Source organism: Scyliorhinus torazame, chromosome 2 (genome assembly GCF_047496885.1).
Source record: "Scyliorhinus torazame isolate Kashiwa2021f chromosome 2, sScyTor2.1, whole genome shotgun sequence".
Classification (NCBI taxonomy): domain Eukaryota; kingdom Metazoa; phylum Chordata; class Chondrichthyes; order Carcharhiniformes; family Scyliorhinidae; genus Scyliorhinus; species Scyliorhinus torazame.
The window spans coordinates 79024081-79050535 of NC_092708.1; positions in this window are offsets into that span (position 1 = coordinate 79024081).

Sequence of the window (26455 nt, forward strand, 5' to 3'; positions counted from 1 at the left end):
CCGGAGCTGACCTGCCAACAGACATGTTCGTAAACTGCACCCCTTGCTTGTCTCAGTTGGCGCACTGCCTTCCTGGTAGATAGTCGGTCAAAGCTCACCTGTAGTTCCTTCCTCTTTTCCAGCTTTGCTGGGTCCCCATCCTCTGCATAACTCCTATCTACCTCCAACATCTCATCTATTAACCTCTGCCTCTCCAACCTCTCCTCTCTGTCCACCCTCGCCTTAAACGAGATCACCTCCCCCCTCACCACCACCTTGAGAGCCTCCCAGATGACCGCCTTCGACACCTCATCCGTACAGTTGAAACCTACATAACCTTTTCAATTTTGTCACAGAATACTTGGTCCCCCAAAAGTCCCACATCTAATTTTCACCCCGGCCTCTGCGCTACCCCCTTCTCCAGCACCATATCCACCCAATGCGGAGCATGATCTGACACTGCAATTGCCGAGTATTCCGACCCCTTAACCCCAGCCAGCAAAGCCTTCCCCACCACGAAAAAGTCGATCCGCAAATATACCTATGGACTGCTGAGAAAAATGAGTACTCCCACTCCCTCGGGTGCAGAAACCTCCAAGGGTTCACCCCCCCCATTTCCACCATGAGCCCAGCTAACGCCTTCGCCCCCCCCCCCCCCGATGAGACCAGTGAGCGCGGCCGTGACCTGTCCAACCTTGGCTCCTGCACCAAGTTCCAGTCGCCCCCCACTATCAGTTTGTGTGTGTCCAAGTCGGGGATGGCCCCAAACACCTTCGCAAATCCCACATCGTCCCAATTGGGGCCATATACACTTAACAGCGCCATGAACCTCCCCTCCAATGCCCCTGTCACAATCACATATCTACCCCCCTGATCTGCCACCACCTTCTCCATCTGGAAGCGTACTCTTTTGCTGACCATTACCACTACCCCTCGAGCCCTTCCATCAAGTCCAGAGTGAAACACCTGGCTAACCCAACCCTTTTTAAGTCTCACCTGGTCCTTCACCCTCAAGTGAGTCTCCTGCAGCATTGCTACATCTGCTTTCAAACTTTTAAGATGTGCAAGCACCCTTGACCTCTTGACCGGACCTCCTAACCTCCTCACGCTCCACGTGACTATCGTAACTGGGGGTCTCTCACCACCCCCCACCCTTCTTATCCACCATCATCATACCACCGGGCCCTGCCCCATAAGACTGACCTGCCGCTATCCATTATTAACATCGAACCCCTTCCCCCCTTCCAAACGCCCCCGCCCCCCCCCCCCCACATTTCCTCTCGAAAAAACATCTCCCAGCATCAATCCCTTCCGCCCCCCCCCCCCCCCCCCCCCGCCCCCCCCCCCCCCCCCTCGCTAGCCTCATAGGCCCATCGAAACCTGCTAACCAGGCTCCAATGTCCGCAGTCCTCCTCTCACCTCACCTCCGTTCACTAGCTGACTTTAGTTAGCTAGCGCGGGTGGCTCCCCCCGCCACGCTATACCGTCCCCTCTCACCCACTCCCAGAGAAAGAAAAAACAAAAACAACAATCCAACCCATACAATTCACTAAACCAAGATATAACCGTCGCAACACAGAATGCCAATCAACCCAACTAACTTAAACTCTGTCACAATGTGAGGAGAAGTAAATTACAATACACGTCAGTAACAAGAAAGTTATAATACTTATACAGTTTCTAGCTCCCCAATTGCAGTCCAGTCTCTCTTCCAGCTCCGCTCCTCACGTCTGTCCCAAGCCTTCTGCCCTCACGAAAGCCTCAGCCACCTCCGCTGTCTCAAAATAAAAGTCTTTGGCACCGTACGTCACCCTCAGCTTCGCCGGGTATACCATACCAAATCGCATCCCCTTCTTGTACAGTGCCGCCTTCACTCGCCCGAACGCCACTCGTCTTTTTGCCAACTCCATCGTCAAGTCCTGGTAGATCCGAACTCCGGCACCATCCCACTGCACCTCGCGCTTCTGCTTCGCCCAGCTTAACACCTTCTTCTTCATGCAGTACTTATGGAAACAGATGATTACTGCTCTTGGCGGCTCATTCACTTTGGGCTTCGGCCTTAACGACCGATGAGCTCGGTCCAGTTCGTACTGAGAGGGGTTCTCACCCTCCCCCATCAGCTCCGCCAACTTCTTAGCGAAATACTCTGTTGGTCTTGGTCTCTCTATCCCTTCGGGCAAGCCCACAATTCTTAGATTGTGCCGCCTCGAGCGGTTTTCCAAGTCCTCAAGCTTTGCTCAGAGCCCCCTTTTGACCTCCACCGCCCTCCGCAGCTCCTCCCCCATCGAGGTGAGCTGGTCGCTGTGCTGCGACGCGGCCCCCTCCACTTCCTTCATCTTCTCGCCCAGCTCTCTCACCTCGGCCGATGTCTTTGCCACAGCTACTCTCACCGGGGCAATTGCCTCCTCCACCAATGACTTCAATGTGACCGCCATCTCCTTCCTCAAAGTTCCTATGTGCCTTGCAAACTGCTTTTCTAGCTCCACCGCTATCACCTCGGTCATCTTCTCCACTGTAAGTAGTGCGGCCCCACCATGCGGTCTGGCCTCCGCCATCTTGTCAGCACTTTTGCTTGTCTTCTCATTAAACGGCGAGCCCACGTTTCCTCCCTTCCTCGACGCTGCTTTTCGCATACCTTTAATGGCTTATTATTTTTCCTTTTTCTCACTCTTCCTTCCTTCTTCAATCTCAAATTTCTTTAAAACTTCTTTCTCTTCTTTTTTTTGTATACCTCCAGAATTTCCCTGGGACCGGGCTTCAGTCTTCCTACCAGATTCTAGGTGGGAGCCATCCGATGTGGGACATCTCACCTCCATCGCGCCCTGGCTTCGGGCCTGCAGCCTAATCCTCCGCCCTCGCTGCTACCTTCAAGCTTTCAGGAGAGAGAAAAAACAGAAAAAAAATGTTCTCCTCTCCTCTCCGTCCTCTTTGAGCCCTTCGGCTTTCAGGATGCTCCTTGGGGAATAAGTTGTGATCCCCGCTCCTCCTCCACGTGCAGCCGCCCCGCCGAACCCACCGGGACCAGTCTCTCCCCTCCCGCCCTTTCAACCCTCCCGCGTCCGGTGAAACGGAGCTATCCCCGGGAGAGGGAGGCAGGGCCGACCCCGGAGAGGTTTATTCTTTCCCAAAAAATTTGCGGAGAACCGCCGATAAAGACCGCGATATCGCGGACCGGAGGGAGCTTCTTCTAAACACGGCCGCTCCGCTCGCAGACGCCACCGGAAGCCCAGGAGCAGCAATTCTGACCCCTGCAGGGGGCCAGCACGGCACTGGAGCGACCCATGCCGCTCCAGCTGCCGATCCCGGCGTCAGATGGGCGCCGCGGGTCTGCGCATGCGCAATGGGACAGGCGCCAATGCACACAAGTGCAGTGGGACCGGCGCGATTGCCACGCATGCATGGTGGCTCCCTTCTAGCGCCGGCCCCGATGCAACATGGTGTAGGGCTACAGGGGCTGCCGCAGAACAAAAGAGGCCCCCAGCCCAAGAGGCCGGCCCACCAATCTGTAGGCCCCGATCGCGGGCCAGGCCACAGCGGAGGCCCCCTCTGAGTTCGGGCCCCCTTCCCCCCCCCCCACCAGGCCGCCCCCGGATGCATTCACGCCGAGGTCCCACCGGGTAAGACCAGGTGTGAACAGCGCCGGCGGGACTCGGGTACATTTGTACGGCTGCTTGGCCCATCCCGGGCCGAGAATCGCCGGGGGGGCCACTCGATTCTCCGCTCTCCTGAGAACCAGCGGACTAGTGTTGGGGCGTCATCGCGCGATTCGCGCCCGTCCTGGCGATTCTCCAGCCCAGCCTGGGCTTGAGAATCCCGCCGAAGGTTATGGTGTCTGTGATTTGAGGGTTGCGATAAGAAATTAAAACCAAAATCAAATTAATTAGAAACAGAACTTACCACAATAATAATCACAACTTTACCAAACTGGGACAGTTATCTTTAACTTACAAATGTTTGAAATAAAATTTTGCTGACAGCAAATAAATGTGTCAGTGACTAACCACCAGAATAGCAGAAAACATTGTTTCATTATTGACCTCCATTGCTCAATTTTTCTGGCATCAGGAACTTTTTTTTTTTCCTATCCCAATAAAAATATTATTTTATTTTACATAAAATAGTTACAATGCATTGTCCAGACAGATATAATAGGTTTCCCAGCAATTGTACATAATTTGAAAATTAAAAATATTAGTTCAATTAGTTCAACAGATGATGGACTAAGAAACACTGGATGGGCAGATAACATTTAAAGACTTAATTTAAATATCTGGCAACAAAGCATGTTGAAATAAATCCCATTATTGCTTACAATCAGCAGCATGAAAATAAATTTATAAAGTAAAATTGTAAAGAAATTACATTCAGGCGTGCGTTTTTGATGGATTGTTTTTCTATCAGAATATATATGAGAATAAGATTGAGCAGAGGTACCTCATCTAACAGTGTACAAAGGTTAAAAATGTTATAGGACTGTGCAACAGTGACCCTCCATACAAGTGTTTGTTATGAGGCTGCAATACCATTGAGGGTTCTTAATACACAAGAGGGAACGCTTGAGTTTTTATTCATTCATCCTAACCCTGAGATTCTTTTATGAATAATCTTTCTTTTGGATTGGCAGTTTGCAAGTTCTCCTGTTGTCCAATTCTGCGATTCAAGATATTGTCATGTGTCAACGGGTTCAAATCATAAGATATCACTAACATATCAATACAAATCCTCCATAGAAAGATGTGATCTAAAGTTACTAGAATACATAGTGAATACTATATAGGGGGTAATAAATTAAAAGACTACACAGCTGTTAAAATCTTCAACTAAATTATGCCTGTCATTCCATGACAGATATTAATTACCTTTTACATTGCTTGCCGCAATATTTTTTTCTTTTGATGGTTATGGAAATGACTTGGGACCCTACATAATCACAAAATTAGATCATTTTACCTTCAGAAGGATTATTTTCGTTTTTGAATATTAACTGCTGTTAAACTAAAAAGGACAGCTTTCAACAACATGGCTTTCTGCGTGAAAACTATATCTTGAAAAATGTAAGGATCCTTTTTGTGATCAGACTGGCTATGCACTCTGAGAATGAAGCCCTTGCGAAGGTTTGAAAAGCACATCTGTGGAAACACTAGAAATCTGGTGAGAAAGATTCTTCAGTGGGTTCAAGATTTATTGTGCTCATTAAGATGAGGGATGAGAGTGCTGGAGAATGGAACTATTTTTGATTTTATTTCTATCTGGCGGTGATAGCCGACATTCCTAAGTCAGGTACTGCAAGATCCAGTTGCAGATCTGGGCTTTTTCTGTATTAGTTTGACAATATATTGAAGACCTTACCTTTTAAGTGTGCTTATTCTGCCTTGGCATATTTCCATTTTTTGTCTATACTGCCTCTGCTAATTTGGGGGTGGTTTTATGCTCTGAATAAGTTCCCACTGGGAATGGAATGGAAAATGATAAAACACATTTCACTTAGAACCCTTAACAACCTTCAGTGAGAAAAGACCTTCATCCCTAATGTGGAATTAACTTGGCTCTCCTGGGGAAAAAGGACATAATAAACAATTATGGTCATTTTGAAGACGTGACAAAATGATTAATACAGAACAGATTCTACAAAACATGCTTGTTCTAATGTGTGCAAGGGGAGACAATGCTGCTGTTTGTTAGCATTCTGCCTATTTCCATTATATCGCACTAAACCAGGAAGCTAAACATTGTCTTTTTAATAATTTTATGGCTTAACTGCATAGTGTGTTTAAAAAAAATAATTTGCATGAATACAGTTGTGCAGCTCTTAATTTGGGTGCAAGACACTGGAACACAGTGATAAGCAGCAAATTTAACACACATCCAGAAATAAAAAGGGTTAAACATAATGTTTGTTTATAACAAGGAAAACAAATTTACATACTGTTCTTCACACTGTCTGCATATGTCATGCAGTGAGTAGTTACAGAAGTATGTTTGTCCTATCTTTACAGAATTTTCACAGTCTGCAGGACACAAAATCTCTATAAGTGACTTATTGGAATAGGACAGGTTTTGTAAAATCACTTCTTTCATATGAACTGTGAAGAAATGTTCTGCTAAATGAAATCAGGAAAGTAGTAGACAGAATCTTGTTTAATGGCATGACAAAATGAATCACAACTATTCCAGACATCCATCACAGCTAAATGGTGACCACAAATGATCTGTAAACCACTATATATTGATTACTCATGTACTACAAGTGTCGGATTTAATGTTCACACTCCAAGGAAAGGCAGCAGGGACAGCTGGTGCCTTAACTCTTCTTTGATAGATTTTAATGGTGAAATATTGATTTCTATCTGGCCAAGGTCTGCTTTTAGAGGCCAAAGTCATTTGTTGGGAAATACTGGACATCCAACTCACTAGTCGCAATCAATCATTTTTGGCAACATGGGCAAAAATATAAAACACTGAGCCTGGGATTCTGGACTGTATCACAAGTTATCAGACAAACCTCACTGAATTCCTCCTCTTGAAAAATTATTAATGATAAGACATGTTTATTGAGTGGAGAGCCTTAGCAAATTGCACTTGACATGAAATAGTCTAAGCATCGCACCAAGAAAATGAGCATCTCGATAAGGGTCTATATTTTATTTAAACATCCATCTAGGGCTGGAAACTCAGGTAATCTGTTGTGTTACAAGCCACTGGCTGTTCTTTCCATCCAGAGAGATAACACTGAGAAGCTAATAGGAACACATCAATCACAATCAGCCTGTAATTCCAGTGGTGTCTTCTCTTCCCAGCAACTGTTTAAGCTTCCTAATAACGGTGATAACATAGTTCTTCAACTCCGATACTGCTTCTCCCCTTTGAGGGTCATATTCATAAACTGACTGAGTGGTTGCATAGTCAGCATCTTACTCTGTGGAAATAAATGTGAAGAAGTGACATTCTCTGCTTTACCCACCTGGACTGGATGAAATCTTTGGAGACTTGAAATTTGTCAGGGTATAGCATACACAGATGTGCTCCTGATAATGGCTGATTCTTTCAGATTATCTTGCTTACCTAATGATTTGTGCTTCACTGCATAGCTCAGTTGTGTTCATTTGGATGGCACTCTATTAGAATGTCAAGCTACATTGAATTGTTATCAAGGAGATCCATGTTTCTATAGACTGCATAAATCCAAAGGATGGGAGAAAATCTTTAGCGGCAAAATAGATTTTAAAAGGGCCAGTGTATACAGAAAAGAGAAAAGGTTCCTCTATTCAATCTTATAGGATTAATCAAAGTCCAGTGTAGTTATTGAAAATAATCAGTAATAAGACAGTATTGGTAAATTAAATATCAAAGAAATTAAATATAATAATCACAAAAAATTTGTTTGTCCTATTTAATAACAAAATCAGTGTATTTTTAAAAGAAAGGATTTCATATTTTTCAGCTAGTTGCCATGGTATTGTGTAGGGAATTGGTTAGTGTTTATCAAATTGACACAATTTTGACTTTATGCATTGAATTGAGAGGTATACATAGAAACATACATTGAAAATAGGAGCAGGAGGAGGCCATTCAGCCCTTCTATCCTGCTCCGCCATTCATTATCATCATGGCTGATTATCATATTCAATACCATGATTCTGCCTTCCCCCCATATACATTGATCCCTTTTGTTCCAGAATTATATCTAATTCAAGGCATACAAGGTACAATATATTACAGTATTAATCAATAGCATATGTGTGCATTAACCTGGTATGTGTCTCATGACACCCAGTTTGGCTGCCATAATATTTGTGATAGGCATTTCATTCCAAACCTATTGTACACAAACTGCTACTTTTACTGCCTCTAATTATTTATTAGTTAAGTCTATTGTACGAATTTAAAGTATTGTGAAATATGAAATTCATAGAAATCTATATAGTGAAAGGCATTCACTCTGTATCTGCAGTGCCAAACCTATTAAGGGTTAATTTCTGTAGGCAAAACAAATCATTACAAATAATCACTAATCTGTTAAATTAACGATCAGATACCAAAGTAAATGTGAATAAATCAAAAGTAGTTTAAAAAGCACCAATGAAGGATATGTAATCAGCAGAAAACCAAGCAATCAAATCTCTCAATTTATTCTCAAAGCTACCATTCACAAACCAGCAAATTTCCACAAGACTGGCTAATGAACCCACTCAACTAATTCCTTCATTGTTGCTTTCAGCTGTCATTTTGCCTCTTCACTTAAGCAATTATATTATATTTATAATGCAACAGACAGAATTCCGAAATTCTAAAAAAAATGATTAAACTAACTAAGAGAATTCAATATTTTGTATTAGAGCGGCCTCAGAGAAGTTCCTAACCCTGCAAAGGACTGTCTCTCTCTGTGAGAAATCAATCAACTCTCAGGTCTGAGGCCTTCATTACTGTGAATGCATTCTGTATATTGGGAAAATAGAGTGGTGCATTATGGGAATTGTGGCAATTGCTCAACTACGTGTACCAAAATGAAGCCATAATAATCCACCTCAAATGACAGCCAGATATAAGAAGATCAGGAAGTTAAGGCTTCTATGAAACTCCAAATTTGGTTTATATAAACACGTATGAGGAAGGGAATGAGAAAATTGTGTTAGTTTAGCTTTAGGCCTGCTCCTCTGGAACTACAAAATACAGAGTGTACTACATCAACCAGACAGAAGGTTTTATGAACAATAATTGCAATGTTAAAAATATACTAATTTTGAAAACAAAATCAATGCTTTACACAATTTACGGCATCAAAGTAAAATAAAAATGTGGAGCTGAATTAGAGTAGGGGGATTGATTTTCCTGCTAATGCCAGAGGGATTTTTGTGAGGTGTTTTCATACTGACCTCAGTTAATTCTGACTGCAGTTCATCAGTTCATATTCCTATGGCAATAAACACCCGCATATGTGGTCATTCCTATTTATTAAGGACGTTTTTAAAATCTTTTCAGCAGCATTGCACTTGATGTCACCATGGCGACATAATTAATGATCTTTACTTATATGGCAAATGTTCCAGATTTTCTAATCTGAGGAGGAGCTTGCATGGTACCCTTTGTTGATAACATACTGGGAGAGTTAAAGAGTTCCACCAATTGACATTAACCTGTCAAGTATTTTAAATAAAGATTGGTGTGATATTTAAAAATATACTGAAGCACAGTGGCGCAGTGGTTAGCATTGCTGCCTCACGGCACTGAGGTCCTAGGTTCGATCCCAGCTCTGGATCACTGTCCGTGTGGAGTTTGCAAATTCTCCCCGTGTTTGCGTGAGTTTTGCCCCCACAACCCAAATATGTGCAAGGTAGGTGGATTGGCCATGCTAAATTGCCCCTCAATTGGATACTCTAAATCTATAAAAAAACAAAACAAAAAAATATATACTGAGCAATTGAATAAGTACAGTTATCTGTGTATTATTTATTAGTTAGCTGAAAAGGATTGGTATTATCTTACAATAATAATCTTTATTGTCACAAGTAGGCTTTCATTAACACTGCAATGAAGTTACTGTGAATAGCTACCTAGTCGCCACATTCCGGCGCCTGTTCGGGTACACAGAGGGAGAATTCAGAATGTTCAAATTACCTATCAGCACGTCTTTTGGGACTTGTAGGAGGAAACCGGACCACCCGGAGAAAACCCACGCAGACCTGCAGGCTCCACACAGATAGCGACCCAAACCAGGAATCGAACCTGGGACCCTGGTGCCGTGAAGTAACAGTGCTAACCACTATGTTACTGTGCCACTCCAGCTAATGCAAGACTGACATGCATTAAACATGCAAGACTAACAACTATTGCAAATATCTAATGAACATTGCAAACCAGAATACCCAGAACCACATGTTTTATTTGAATCAATCAATTAAACAATGTCAAGCCAAAAGGATGTTCTGCCTGCCACACAAATATGAATTTCAGTGCCAGCGTGATGCCAGATGACGCACATCCCAACAACTGGTGGGTCATATCAAACAGCACTTCCCTTCAGCTTTTCACAAAAGGCAAAGTACTGACCATACTCAAGCAGGCCGTACTTGCAAAACTCAGGCATCGTGATTCAGCAAATTGGACAACACTTTTAAACAATCCTAATTGTGCTAAGAATAACATTATAGAGTAAAGGGTTAAAGGTTATGCTAGTTAGACAATGGTGTTAATGATGATGTAAGCATGACACATTAGGGTCAGATGATTAAGAGACTCCAGGGGAACAAGACATAGAGTAGTCTGTGTCCAGAGAACGATGTAAATCTTGGATGTAAATAGTGTAAATAAAATGTTTTCAGGAAAACAAAACACTGACCACCTTCAAGCCATTTCTCGAACAGAAAGCCAAACTGTGATAGCAGTGCTGGAGGCTGCAGTTTAAGTAAAATGAGAACTTAGATTGGTAACCCACAGGTGAAGTGTTAGGAACAGCTCAACTTCACAAAGAAGAAGGACAAAAATAAAATGCCAGAGAATGGACCAATCAAAATGTCTTTGGCCGTTGAACAGTCATTGCCTTTCCAACACATTATGGGTCCACAGCAAGGACAAAGATGCCAATAGTTTGAAAGGTACCAAGCAGTTTTGTGCTTGAAAGAAAAACACCAGGTAGTACCCTTCTAAATGCAACTATGGACATAGCTGATGATACCATGACAAGACAAAGAGATGAGGAGACCTCAGCATCCTATGAAGAGCTTTTGAGGGCCTTCAATAATTACGTCAGTTTGAAGAGAAATCTGGTCACCAAGTGGGTAAGATTCAGCCAAAGGAGGCAAAGGCCGTGTGAATCCATTGATGTGTATAGTAACAATTTGAATAGACTGGCCAGTGGTTGCAGCCATGGAGCTTTAATTTGCGACCGCATTGTAGTCAGCATGCTTGATGAGATGTTGTCAGACCAAGGAGAACTTAAGAGAAGGCTGAACAGTTCCCAAGACAGGAAGAGTTGCGAAAACAGAACAGTAGAAAGAAATACAGGGTATACTTTGGGGAAACGCTGTGGCTAGGGAGGGGCTGATCCAACATGTATGCTCAAAATCGGGAGACCTGTCCACCGGAAAGCTGCAAAAAGGCCTGCCAAAACTCCTAAAGGAGTGGGAAGAACCTTTCCAACTATTTTAAAATGTTCCAGATGGGGCGGCAAAAAGTATCTTCACTTTGGAAAAGTCCCAGCAGAGGGAACTAAATGCTTTCTCTGCGGCAAGACTGGACATTTTAAACAACTTTGCAGATCTGAAGCACAACTTAAAGGAATAAAGTTGGAACAAGCTTCCAAGTATTTTGAAGCCCAGGAAGTTGGAAAAGCAGCATTTCATCCTGACGATTTCCGATGAGATATAAAAGATTCCAAGAAGAACTTCCGGGCTATAGAGCTGGAAGTCAAAGGATAGAGAACAGAATTTAAACTGGATGCAGGGACTGGGGTCACAGTTTTTTGGACAAATTTGATTGGCTTAATGACGTTGAGATCCAGTCATCAAAAATAAAGCTACAGTGGCCAGGAGACACAGACCTCAAAGTAAAAGCTCAGATCATTGCAACTGTGAGACATAAAGATAAATTAATTAATTAAACTCTTTATAGCCAACATAACCAGCAGCTTCCTCTACTCAGCAGGGCAGCGTGTTCAGGACTTGGTCTCCCACAAAGTGTCCATGAGGTAACACTGGATGATAGTAGAGCCCATAGGTGGGAATGCATTTCCTTAGATGCTCTGGGGACTGGGAAAGCCCAAAATGAGTACCACATCACTCTATTTTGAGATGCCAAACCCGTCGACTTATTTACCCATAAGACCATAAGACATAGGAGCAGAATTAGGCCACTTGGCCCATCGAGGCTGCTCCACCATTCAATCATGGCTGATATTTTCTAATCCCCATTCTAATGCCTTTTCCCCATAATCCCTGAACCCCTTATTGATCAAAAACCTATCTATCTCTGTTTTAAAGACACTCAGTGATTTGGCCTCCACAGCCTTCTGCAGCAAAGTGTTCCACAGATTCACCACCCTCTGGCTGAAGAAATTCCTCCTGTTTTAAAGGATCATCCCTTTAGTCTGAGATTGTGTCCTCTGCTTCTAGTTTTTCCTACAAGTGGAAACATTCACTTCACGTCCACTCTATCCAGGCCATGCAGTATCCTGTAAGTTTCAATAAGATTCCCCTCTCATCCTTCTAAACTCCAACAAGTACAGACCCAGAGTCCTCAACCGTTCCTCATACGACAAGCTGTTCATTCCAGGGATCATTCTTGCGAATCTCCTCTGGACCCTTTCTAAGGCCAGCACATCCTTCCTTAGATACGGGGCCCAAAACTGCTCACAATACTCCAAATGGGGTCTGACCAGAGCCTTATATAGCCTCAGAAGTACATCCCTTGTCTTGTATTCTAGCCCTCTCGACATGAATGCTAACATTGCATTTGCCTTCCTAACTGCCGACTGATCCTGCACGTTAACCTTAAGAGAATAATGAACATGCCTCCTAAGTCCCTTTGTACTTCTGATTTCCTAAGCATTTCCCCATTTAGAAAATAGCCTATGCCTCCATTTCTCCTTCCAAAGTGCATAACCTCACACTTTTCCGCATTGGATTCCATCTGCCACTTCTTTGCCCACTCTCCTAGCCTGTCCAAGTCTTTCTGAAGCCCACCTGCTTCCTCAATACTACCTGTCCCTCTACAGATCTTTGTATCATCTGCAAACTTAGCAACTGTGCCTTCAGTTCCTTCCTCCAGATCATTAATGGATATTGTGAAAAGTCGTGGTCCCAGCACCGACCCCTGCGGTACACCACTAGTCACCGACTGTCATCCTGAAAAAGACCCCTTTATCCCCACTCTCTGCCTTTTTTTTTAGAACATACAGTGCAGAAGGAGGCCATTTGGCCCATCGGATCTGCACCAACCCATTTAAGCCCTCACTTCCACCCTATTCCCCTAACCCAATAACCCCTCCTCACCTTTTTGGACACTAAGGGCAATTTATCATGGCCAATCCACCTAACCTGCACGTCTTTGGACTGTGGGAGGAAACCGGAGCACCTGGAGGAAACCCACGCCTTCTGCCAGTCAACCAATCCTCTATCCATGCCAGGATCTTACCCTGAACATCATTGGCTCTTAACTTATTTAACAGTCTCCTATGCGGCACCTTGTCAAAGGCCTTCTGGAAATCAAAATAAATCACATCCACTGGTTCTCCTTTGTCTAACTTCCTTATTACTTCCTCAAAGAACACTAACAGATTTGTCAGACATGACCTCCTCTTGACGAAGCCGTGCTGACTCAATCCTATTTTATCATGCACTTCCAAGTACTCTGCGATCTCATCTTTAATAATGGACTCTAAAATCTTACCAATGACTGAAGTCAGGCTAACCGGCCTATAATTTCACGTCTTCTGTTTCCCTCCCTTCTGAAACAGTGGTGTTACATTAGCCACTTTTCAGTCCTCTGGGACCCTTCCTGCCTCCAGTGATTCCTGAAATATCATCACCAATGCCTCCACAATCTCCTGAACTATCTCTTTTACACCCTGGGGTGCAGTCCATCCAGTCCAGGTGATTTATCCACCTTCAGACCTTTCAGTTTCCCCAGAACCTTCTCCTTAGTAATGGTCACTGCACTCACCTTTGTCCCCTGGTTCTCCTGGAGCTCTGGCATCCCACTGGTGTCTTCCACCATGAAGACTGATGCAAAGTAACTATTCAGTTCATCTGGCATTTCTTTGTTTCCTATTATTACTTCTTCAGCCACATTTTTCAGTGGTCCAATGTCTATTTTTGCCTCTCTCTTACCTTTTATATATTGAATTTTATATACCCACTCATACTGGGGGGAACGGGGATGGTGATGGGGAGCTGAATTGCGATGCCGGGTGGGGGGAGGGGGGGGGGGCGTGGCCAGCCACGGGACCTTGCTATTGGGCGCCTGCTCAAAATGGAGACCTGATAGCAGGATTCCCTAGGATTTCATAAATATGCATGACGTGGAGATGCCGGCGTTGGAATGGGGTGGGCACAATACGACGTCTTACAATACCAGGTTGAAGCCCAACAGGTTTGTTTAAAATCACTAGCTTTCAGAGCGCAGCTCCTTCCTAAATTTCCATGGCTAAGGATTAGAAATTGCTTCCTCATTTGCGCTCCCAGCCGGAGCAAAGATCAGGTGCAATTCAGCTCCAGTGGGAGAATTTCGCCCAGTGTTTCTGGCTTAGACTCGTGCTATAACTCTACATGACTATGTGCCGGGGTACAGTCAGACAATTGTCAACACGCTGCTGAGAGTTACACTTGACTGGGCTTCACAACAAGGCATTAAACTCATCTTTGAGTTGGAAACACCTCAAGAATTGATGCTCGAGTCCAGGAAATAGGTGTAGACCAGCACCCTCCACCAACAATACTCCGGAAGAGATCAGGTACAGTTATAGAACAAACGCAGCAGCCACAATCATACCTCGTACAAAAACCACGTGGGGCTCCCAGAAGAAACTGAAAGGCTCAAATATTCTTGGAAACTACAAGGAGACAATCATTCCAGAATTGAGAATGACGAGATGGTCTTTGCTCGAAACATCTCAATAAGTGATGCTCGAGTCCAGGCATTGAGTGTGGACCATCACCCTCAACCAACAATACTCAGGAAAAGATCAGGGTGAGTTGTAAAAGCACAAGCCAGGCTCAACCTGTAATGTTACGATTTTCAGGGGAGATGGCGGGAATATAAATAGTTTAACAAAATAATTTAACAATTTTGAGATCATACTTGGAGGGCAATGTATAGTAACTGGTCAATGGTTATGTTAAGTAGACAATGATGTTAATGATGGTGCACGCATGAAGCAGTGTCTGATACCAAGAGACTCCAAGGGAGCAAGGCACAGAAGTCTCTTTCCAGAAAACAATATCGATACCATGGATGTAAATAATAATAATAAACTCAAGAGTAAGTGAAACCTCATCAAGCTAGAAAACCATGCACTGATAACAAATTTGAGATTATCATTTGAGCTCGCAGTGTGGCTCACGTCTACGTGCTAGCAGGTACATATATTCACACACAGGGCATGTTCATTAATCATAGAAAAAAAAATGTCCATGTATCGGGCAGCACGGTAGCATTGTGGATAGCACAATTGCTTCACAGCTCCAGCGTCCCAGGTTCGATTCCGGCTTGGGTCACTGTCTGTGCGGAGTCTGCCCATCCTCCCCGTGTGTGCGTGGGTTTCCTCCGGGTGCTCCAGTTTCCTCCCACAGTCCAAAGATGTGCAGGTTAGGTGGATTGGCCAAGATAAATTGCCCTTAGTGTCCAAAATTGCCCTTAGTGTTGGGTGAGGTTACTGGGTTATGGGGATAGGGTGGAGGTGTTGACCTTGGGTAGGGTGCTCTTTCCAAGAGCCGGTGCAGACTCGATGGGCCAAATGGCCTCCTTCTGCACTGTAAATTCTATGATAATTGTACCTTCAGTAACTAAACAAAGGCTTGTGGGACAGCCGTTTTCTGGTTCATTCCCCATGGCAATGCCTTAACAAATCAGAGTTGACCTGCGTGGTTTGAATTTAATCAAACGTTTGGCAGTTAACTGTTCCCTGATGCATTCTCCATGGCAAAACATCAACCAATCAGAGTCTTGCTAACCAATCAGCACCTTCTTTTCATGCAGTGTAAATTGTTGTTCCCTTTGCGATTTGGTACTTTTGTGATCCTGTACTGATGAGTGCAAGAAGAAAAGCTTCACCACCATGTCTCTTTTTTTCAGCAATACTCAGGTTCTGTACCGCAAAGTGACTATGTGCATATAAATAAAAGTTTTCAGTATTGTTCAAAAATCAGGAGCTAAAGATTTATCTGCTCTGTCTTTGAGTCCAAAGATTATAATTTATGGCCTGCCTGTATTTGGTCCATTGAACGTGTGCAGTGCATAAATTTGGTGCTCCCATTTCATTGCTATGATTGTACTGTGGGGTTGAACACTTTCCTTGCTGCTGCTTTCTGTCTCTTTGCTCATCATGAGATCAACTAGTATTGTACTAGGAGCATGTCGCGCAGCCAACCTCCTCTTCTGAATGCCAATCTGTTCCCTTTAAAGGGACATTTCACTGACTAAAAGATAGTAAATGGAACAGTAGTGCAGAGAGTGAGCATTCCAGGGTGAATGAAACAGCACTGAAGGCATTAATGGTGAAGATTTTCAGGAGTAGAGATGACAAGTTTCCACAGGGGCTCAATGACAACCCTCAGAAAGATGTGGGAGCAGATGGCCAGGAACGTTAAGTCCTGGAGTCTGGACTCAAGGATTTGGCAGCAATGTCATAAGAAATCTGATAACCACACGTGGATGATCAAGGTCAGTGAATGCATCTTCGCATAATATCTCTTACCTACACATCATCAACCTTTCATGTCACTCAATGCATCACACCATCATTATTCACCAGCAGCTGTCCCTGACACTCAGCACTAATATCCAGAAACTCCACCCCATCCTCACAAACTAACCAACTGCTTTCTGTGGTAGCAAATTCCACAGGCTCACCACTCTCTGGGTGAAGAAACATCTCCTCACCTAATCTTAAATGGTTTAGCTGTATATTTAGACTGTAACCTTTGGTTCTGGACTCCCCTGGCATCGGGGCAACCTTCCTGCACCTACCCTGTCTAGCCCTGATAAAATATTATAGGTTTCTATGAGACTCCCTCTCACTCTTCTAAACTCCAGTGAATACAATCCTAACCGACTCAATCTCTCCTCATGCATCAGTCCCGCCGATCCAGGAATCAGTTTGGTAAACCTTCACTCTATGTTCTATAATAGTGTAGATGGGCTTTAGAGCGGTTTCACAGGTCGGTGCAACATCGAGGGCCGAAGGGCCTGTACTGTGCTGTAATGTTCTATGTTCTATGTTCACCGTACTCCCTCTACAGCAAGTACATCCTTCCTCAGATAAGGAGGCCAAAACTCCACACAATATTCCAGGTGTGATCTCACGAAGGCCCTGCACAATTTCAGCAAGACATCCCTGCTCCTAAACTTGAATGCTCTCACAATGAAGGCCAGCATACCATTTGCCTTCTTTACTGCCTTCTGTCCCTACATGTTCAGTGATCGGTATACAAGGACACCTGTCTCATTGCACATTCCCCTCTTCCAATCTATAGCTATTCAGATAATAATTTACCTTCCTGTTTTTGCTACCAAAGTGGATAACCTCATATTTATTAACATTATACTGCATCTGCCACACATTTGCACATTCACTCAACTTGTTGAAATCACACTGAAGCAACTCTGCATCCTCTTCACAGCTCACCCTCCCACCCAGCTTTGTGTCATCTGAAAATTTGGAGATATTACATTTAGTTCCCTCATCTAAATTATTAATATATGTGAATAGCTGGGGTTCTAGCACTGATCCCTGCGGTACCCCACTAGTCACTGCCCGGCATTTAACAAAAGACTCATTTATTCCTACTCTTTGTTTCCTGTCTGTCAACCAGATTTCTATCCATCTCAATACATTACCCCTAATCCGATGTGCTTTAATTTTACACGCTGATGTCTTATGTGGGACTATGCCGAAAGCCACAGGGTCTGGCTCCCCCTCGTCAACTCTACTAGTTACATCCTCAATTAATTCCAGTAGATTTGTCAAGCATGATTTCTCTTTTGTAAATCCATGCTGACCCTAACTGACCTTGCCACTGTTTTCCAAGTGCTCTGCTATTAAATATTTAACAATGGCATCTTGCATTTCCCTGTTTTCTCTCTACCTCTCTTTTTAAAGAATGGGGTTATCTTGGCTACCCTCCAATCTGTAGGAAATGCTCCAGAATCCATAGAATCTTAGAAGATGCCTCCACTATGTCTAGGACCACTTACCTAAGTACTCTGGGATGTAGATTATCTGGCTCAAGGGATTGCCGGCCTTAAATCTCATCAATATCCCTCACACCATTTCCTTACTAATACTGATTTGCTTTAATTGCTCCCTCTCACTGAACCCTGTGTTCCCCAGCATTGGATTGGATTGGATTTGTTTTGTCACGTGTACCGAGGTACAGTGAAAAGTTGTTCTGCGTACAGTCCAGACAGATCATTTCATACGTGAAGAAAACATAGGGCATACATAAATACACAGTGAAAGTACATAGACACAGGCATCGGGTGAAGTATACAGGAGTACAGTACTACACAGTAGGGAAGATGTTTGAAGAGATCAGATCAATCCATACGATGGTCATTCAGGAGTTTGGTAACAGCGGGGAAGAGGTTGTTTTTGAATCTGTTAGTGCGTGTTCTCAGACAATTGTACCTCCTGCCCGATGGGAGAAGTTGGAAGAGTGAATACCCCGGCTGGGAAGGGTCTTTGATTATGCTGCCCGCTTTCCCAAGGCAGCGGGAGGTGTAGACATAGTCAATGGATGGGAGGCGGGTTCACGTGATGGACTGGGCTGTGTTCACGACTTTCTGTAGTTTCTTACGATCTTGGGCTAAGCAGTTGCCATACCAGGCTGTGATGCAGCCAGATAGGATGCATTCAACAGTGCATCTGTAAAAATTGTTAAGAGTCAATGTGGATATGCCGAATTTCCTTAGTTTCCTGAGAAAGTCTTGGCGCTGTTGTGCTTTCTTGGTCGTAGCGTCGATGTGGGTGGACCAGGACAGATTGTTGGTGAAGTGCACTCTTAGGAATTTGAAGCTGTCAACCATCTCCACCTTGTCACCGTTGATGTACACAGAGATGTGTACAATACTTTGCTTCCTGAAGTCAATGACCAGCTCTTTAGTTTCGCTGACATTGAGGTAGAGATTACATAAGAACATAAGAACTAGGAACAGGAGTAGGCCATCTGGCCCCTCGAGCCTGCTCCGCCATTTAATGAGATCATGGCTGATCTTTGTGGACTCAGCTCCACTCTCCGGCCCCTACACCATATCCCCGAATCCCTTTATTCTTTAGAAAGGAATCTATCTTTTTCTTATAAACGTTTAAAGAAGGAGCCTCAACTGCTTCACTGGGCAAGGAATTCCAGAGATTCACAACCCTTTGGGTGAAGAAGTTCCTCCTAAACTCGGTCTTAAATCTACTTTCCCTCATTTTGAGGCTATGCCCCCTAGTTCTGCTTTCCCCGACCAGTGGAAACAACCTGCCCGCATCTATCCTATCTATTCCCTTCATAATTTTATATGTTTCAATAAGATCCCCCCGCATCCTTCTAAACTCCAATGAGTACAGTCCCAGTCTCCTCAACCTCTCGTCATAATTTAATCCCCTCAACTCTGGGATCAACCTAGTGAATCTCCTCTGCAGTCCCTCCAGTGCCAATACGTCCTTTGTTGTCATAACAGCACTCCAGTAAGTTCTCTATCTCCCTCCTGTACTCTGACTCATTGTTGTTTGAGATCCGACCCACTACGGTCATGTCATCAGTAAACTTGTAGATGGAGTTGCCAGCATTTCTGGTATATTATTGCATCCTCCTTTGTGAAGACAGAACTATAGTATGCATTTAGTTGGTCAGCCATTTCTTTGTTCCCCATAATTCTGATTGTAAGGGACCTACATTTGTCTTCACTAATCTTCTTCTCTTCACATACCTACGGAAGCTTTTACAGTCAGTTTTTATGTTCTTTGCAAGCTTACTCTCTTATTCGATTTTTCCTTTCTCAATCAATCCCTTTGTCCTCCTTGCAGAAGTCTAAACTGCTCCCAATCCTCAGGTCTGCTTCTTTTTTCAGGCCAATTTGTATGCCCTTTCCTTGGATTTGTACTATCTCTAATTTCCCTTGTAACCAATGGTGTGGCTACCTTTTCCATTTATTTTTGCGCCAGACAGGAATGAACAATTGTTGCAATTAACCCATGCACTCTTTGAATTTTTGCCATTGCCTATCTACCTCATTCCTTGTCAAGTTCCCCAATCCATGATAGCCAACTCCCGTCTCATACCATTGTTGTTTCCTGTATTAAGATTCAGGATCTTCGTCTCAGAATCAATAAAGTCACTCTACATCCTGATGAAGAATTTTATCATACTATGGTCGTTCATTCCCAAGTGGCCTCACACAACTAGATTGTCATTGCACAATACCCAGTCTAGGATGGTTTTTTTTCGAGTTGGTTCCTCAACATATTGGCCCAGAAAAACATCCTGCATACACTCCAGGAATTCCTCCTCTACTGTATTGTTACTAATTCGATTTGCCCAATCTATATGTAGATTAAAGACACCCATAATTATAGATGTTCCTTTATTGCATGTGTCACTAATTTCCTGTTTAATGCTATTCCCGACATCAGCTCCACGATTTTGGGGGTCTATTTACAACCCCCACTAATGTTTTCTGGCCCTTGGTGTTTCTCAGTTAGATCCACACAGATTCCACATCATTGGAGCTAATATGCTTCCTTGTTATTTGTTAAATTTCTTTGTTGCTGCAAAGAGAAATGGTATGGAGGTGCCCACACTCTGGATTCTTGTAAAACATGATGAGATATTTATTAAGAGTGTTACTCATTACAATAAAGATGGTGACCTGCTCAAAGCCCGCGCAAACACTGCTGATATCACTGCACATCACATGATGCAGAACCAGCAAGAATCTATTCCCAGATGCATAACATCCCTTCCTTTTTACTTCATCAGTGCCACAACAACAATTAACATTTATGCAACAGATCCCTTGATATGTTATTTCTCTATATATATATACAATTCAATAATGATATGGAGATGCCGGTGTTGGACTGGGATGGGCAGAGTAAGAAGTCTTACAACACCAGGTTAAAGTGCAACAGGTTTGTTTCGAATCACTAGCTTTCGGAGCGCAGCTCTTTAATCAGGTGAATGATGAAGGAGCTGTACTCTGAAAGCTAGTGATTCGAAACAAACCTGGTGCAAGACTTCTTACAATGCAATAAGACATGGACGTCTATTCCTTTTTGGTAGAATTTGACGTTCTTGAACTCGGCTACTTGCAACCTCAGAAATGTCCTCATTCCTTTCTTGAGTAGTTATTTCAGTATCTGTCACTATCATTGGTATTGAAAAGTCCTCAGAAACAGAATCTGAACTCGTCACTGTCTCTGGTCTCCATTTCAAAGTATAGCTCCCTAGATCTTCTAAAGGTAGAACCTCTTGAGAAGTTTCTGCAAACTCATTTTGTGCAGCAAGTAATATCCCCATGACATCGACAAACACTTTTGTCATCCATGTGCAGTGTAGGATATTAGATCTAGGAACATAGCTGATATCTATTTCTCGTTGGTGGTATGAGTCTTAGCTAACACTCTCTCTGCCTGGTTGAATACTCGCTTTTTAGAGATTCTCTCCCTTCCTAGCAATTTGTGCTTGTTGTCGTTTCGCAATCTCTGAAGTATCAATTGGAATTAACAAATCAAACGGTGTTTGTAGTTTCCTCTTAAACAGCAGCATTGCCAGTGAACATTGTGTTGTGGTATAAACAGTGTTCTGATAAGATATTATAAATTTGTCTATTCTTCTTGATAATGTCCCCAGATCCTTCGACACTTTGATAGAGTGCTTTAACGATTGCACAAAACATTCGGCCATTCCATTCGTTGCTGAATAATATGGAGCTGACTTGATATGGTGTATACCGTTCCCCTTTAAAGTAGTTCTCAAACTCTTTCTAAGTAAACTGCACACTATTATCACTGACAATCTGCTCCAGTATTCCAAATCTTTCAAATATTTTGTCTAGTATTTCAATGGTTTGCTCAGTTGTCATTGACTTCATTATCGTGAATTCTGGTCATTTCAAGTGCACATCCACAATCGCTAAGAACATGTGACCCTCCAGTGAACCAGCGTAGTTGATGTGTATTCTCTGCCATGTCTGTGTCGGACAATCACGAATGTCTGACTGTGTTCCTTTTTGGACAAAGTCCATTACTTTCCCCATCACTGAATCGGTTCTTGTATACCTTTGAACTTGAAATAAAATCGCAGGTACACTATCCACGAACGAGAAATGCAAAATATTGATGACATTTTCTTCAAAATACTTGTCTTTTAACGGCAATCGTGATAAAGCATCAGCATTTGCATTCTGCTCGGACTTGGGATATTTCATATCATATGCATGTGCTGACAATATCAACGACCATCTTTACTAGCTGCCAAAGAAGGTATAACTTTATACGGCTCAAAGATTGTAGTCAAGGGTTGATGATCCGTCAGAAGAGTAAAATGATGCCCACAATGGTAATGGTGCAACCTTCTTACATCGAAAATAATGCTGAAAGCTTCTTTTCTAGCTGAGCGTAATTCATTTCTGCACTAATAAGAGTGCATGAAGCAAATGGCATTGGTCGTTCCTCTCCTGAAGGCATAGTGTGCGAGACGACTACGCCAACCCAATCGGTGAGGCATTGTAAGCTAACAGCTCTGACTTTAGTAAACTTTCCTTCACCTCTTTGTGTGCATTTTCACATTCTTCTGACCAGTGCCATGCCTGTTTTACACAAAGCAAAGTATGCAAAGGCTTCAATCGTGTTGCTAAATTGGCACAAATTTACCATAATAATTAATCAATCCTAAAAATGACCTTAATTATGTCTTGGTTGGGAATGTGTTACTTCGAAGATTGCCGATATTTTCTTCAGTTCTTTGTGCAAACCGTTTTTGTTGATGAAATGACCAAGGTAATTTATGGTTGACTTCTTAAATCTAAGCTTGTGACTCTGTAACCACTTCAGGGTAGCTTCCAAATTCTCCAAGTGTTCCTGTTCACTTGAACCAGTGCCGAGTATGCCATCGAAATAATATTGCGTTCCATTCAACCCAATTAGTATTTGATCCATGGATCTTTGAAAAAGAGCATGCACAGATGTTATTCCAAAAGGATCTTTGTGCATCACAATGGTGAGTAGTGCCTGTGAATCAGCAGCCTCATTAATCTGCTATTATTTGAATTTCTGTCCTTCAGAAAGTCCAGCCAACAAGTCTTCAATCAACGGCAGAGGATAATGATCTATGCACAAAACTGGATTAATAGTAGTTTTAAACTTTTCACAAATTCTCACTGAGCCACCCTGTTTCAATACAAGAATAATTGGTGTAGCCCAAACACCTGTAGTACAGGTTCAATGATTCCTGTCCTTACTAATATTTTTAGTTCTTCTTCAACTTTAGATTTGATGGTGCATGATATGGTTCTTGCTTTAGAACAACCACTCTAGCCCATCTACACTATTCCCTTATCGTCCATATGTCTATCCAATGACCATTTGAATGCCCTTAATGTTGGCGAGTCCACTACTGTTGCAGGCAGGGCATTCCACGTCCTTACTACTCTCTGAGTAAAGAACCTACCTCTGACATCTGTCTTATATCTATCTCCCCTCAATTTAAAGCTATGTCCCCTCGTGCTAGACACCACCATCTGAGGAAAAAGGCTCTCACTGTCCACCCTATCCAATCCTCTGATCATCTTGTATGCCTCAATTAAATTACCTCGTAACCTTCTTCTCTCTAATGAAAACAGCCTCAAGTCCCTCAGCCTTTCCTCATAAGATCTTCCCTCCATACCAGGCAACATTCTGGTAAATCTCCTCTGCACCCTTTCCAATGCTTCCACATCCTTCCTATAATGCGGTGACCAGAATTGCACGCAATACTCTAAATGCGGCTGCTTTGGAACATTTAGGTGTGCCAACTGGCTTTATCCAGTCATAGAACCTAGTGAATCTTTGAAAACCTTCTCATTTTTCTTCAGAGGTTGTTGCAAGTTGCTCTTGGAATCCATTAATTGATTGACTGTTTCCCTGTTAAATATAATCTTAGCCAACTATGCTCTGGCAAATAGAGCAGCAAAGCTTCCACGGACAATGTGAGGGTAACTTCTCCATCTGTCCATTTGCTTCTACTTTCACTATAATGCATCCTTTTAATGGCACATACTCTTCAGTGGATGTCCGTAGGATCACATTTGACTGTTTTAATGGCAGATTCCTCAACTTTTGATAATAAATTGTTTCAGGTATTAGCGATACTGCTGCGCCTGTATCCACTTCTACTTTAATTGCATAACCTTCAAGTTTTGAATATGCCCAAAAACATTGCTAGTCATCCTGCATTGTTAATACACCTAGCTTTAACTCTTGCAGCCACTCAGTTTTGCTGTCTTTTGAGTGATCATGAGCTTCATCCAATAATTTATAGACACAAATAGATTGTTTACTTGTGCTATTCTTCTTGCACCTTCTTGGTGTAGGAGAGGTTTTCAGAGCCCAACACGCTCTCACAGTACGATCCTTCTTGCCACAGTTCTCGCATGTGTTTGATTTACTCCAGCATTTCGCACCGAATGTCCAACCTGTGTACAATGGTGACATGGTTGCACCTTTGCAGCCTGTTCCTTGGGGTATCCATTTTGTGGATCTTCGTTCCAGCCCCTGTCTGTGACACATCGCTTGTAGCAAGCTCCATGGATGTGGTAACTTCCACAGCAGTTTTTAGAGTTAAATCACTGACAGTAAGCAGCTTCCTCTGAATAGCTTCACGATGTAACCCATAAACCAGCCTGTCTCGAAGAGTATCATCAAGTGTTGTACCAAATTAACAATATCTAGCTAATCTTCATAAAGAAGGCATAACCTTGGAAATTGTTTCACTTTTTCCTGACTGTGGCAGTGGAACTGAAGCCTTTCTCCAATCAGTAACAGTTTGGGAGAGAAATGTCCCTCTAAAATTCTCATTAACCCGCTGAAAGACTTATCTCCTTGTTTTGTTGGGTGAACGGGCAGCATAAATGTTTTACAGCCAACTGAGCTGAGAGATGTTGTGAGCTTTAGGTCCTCCAGTGTCGGATTGGCTAGTAAAAGCAATTGGAATCTTTCTTCATATGAATTCCGTGCTTCATATTGCTCATTAAATGCGTCCATGGTGCCCGTTTTTCCCGCCATTTTATTTTTGGATTCCAGTTCCTAGGATCTACACTACCTCCCTTCTAACTATGTTGGAAAGTATGGCACAAAAATAACATTGAACAAGCAACTAGGAATGTTTTCCCCTTTTATGCCTGAGTATATTTTGACTTTTCTACCAAGTAGTGGCCCATGCAGAGTCGGCAGACTTCGAAATCTCCATTCGCCACAGCCCACATAGCTTCCTCATGTGCTCGGTCCCTGCTGTTCAGACTCCACTCATTTCAACACAAGCAAGACTTCCCTGATTGTTGGTCTTCTTACTCGTTGTTACGGTCAAAATCATTTTTTAACCTTCAGCATCGGTGGCAATGCTTCGCCCAATGTCTGTGTGTGTGTGTGTGTGTCCTGTCCCAAGAATCCTCTGTTGTTCCTGGTGCTGTCCAACAGTTAGTCGCCCAAATCGTCTTTCCAGTCATTTTTCAGCCTCAATCCTTGTCCCCAGTTTTCTCTCCTGTCATATTTCTTTGTTGCTGCAAAAAGAAACAGTATGGAGGTACCCACACTGTGGATTCTCGTAAAACACAATGAGATGTTTATTAAGGGTGTTGCTCACACAATCAAGATGGAGATCAACTCAAAGCCCAAGCAAATGCTCTGCTGACATCACTACACATCACATGCTGCATAACCATCAAGAATATATTTGCACTTGCATAACACTATTGTGTTAATTTCCTCTTTAACCAACATGCAACCCCAACACCTTGCCCTTTTTGTCTGTCATTCCTAAATAATGAATACCGCATGATGTTCAATTCACATCCCTGGTCACCCAGCAGCCATGTCTCCGTAGTCCCAACCAAATCATACCTGTTTACATCTATTTGCATGATGAATTCATTCACTTTATTGTGAATGCTCCACCCATTAAGGCACTAAGCCTTAATAAGGAGGCTTGTCTTTTTAGCATTCCTGATCCCGTTCCCATTACTTTTCACCGTGGCCATGTTTTATTTGGATCTTTGATATTTCTGTCTATCATTTTACTTATTCCCCTTTCTGTCTTTTGTTCTTTTCCGCATTTCCCCGTCATTTCATAGGTTCCCATCCCCCTGCCATTGTAGGTTAAACCCTCCCCAACCACTCCAGATGGCTATGACAAGGTGAATTACACTAGGGAAAGGGATTGAGCCAGTCATGAGAGGTGTACGAGATTAACATAGGGTGAGTCAATCTGTGATTTTCCCTGGTCCTTTTGGGGCAGTGGATGATGTCGTACTTCCATTTAACATCTCCTTTTGGTGGCCTGGCCAAGATCATGAGCTTAGCACGCAGAGAAATTATAGGCACAAATTTGTAAATTACCACTGTGTGGCACAGTGCCTTCATCCTCGGATAAGAGGGTTCTGTACAGCCTCTTCAGAGTTTTGGCTTATGATGGAAATGTGGAAATATTTAGGCTGGCGCCACTTCCTTTCCCTCTTCTATTGCTTTTACTGTTGCATACGGAAATCAAAATGTTATAGCCTATGTGACTTAAAACAGCTGAGAGGG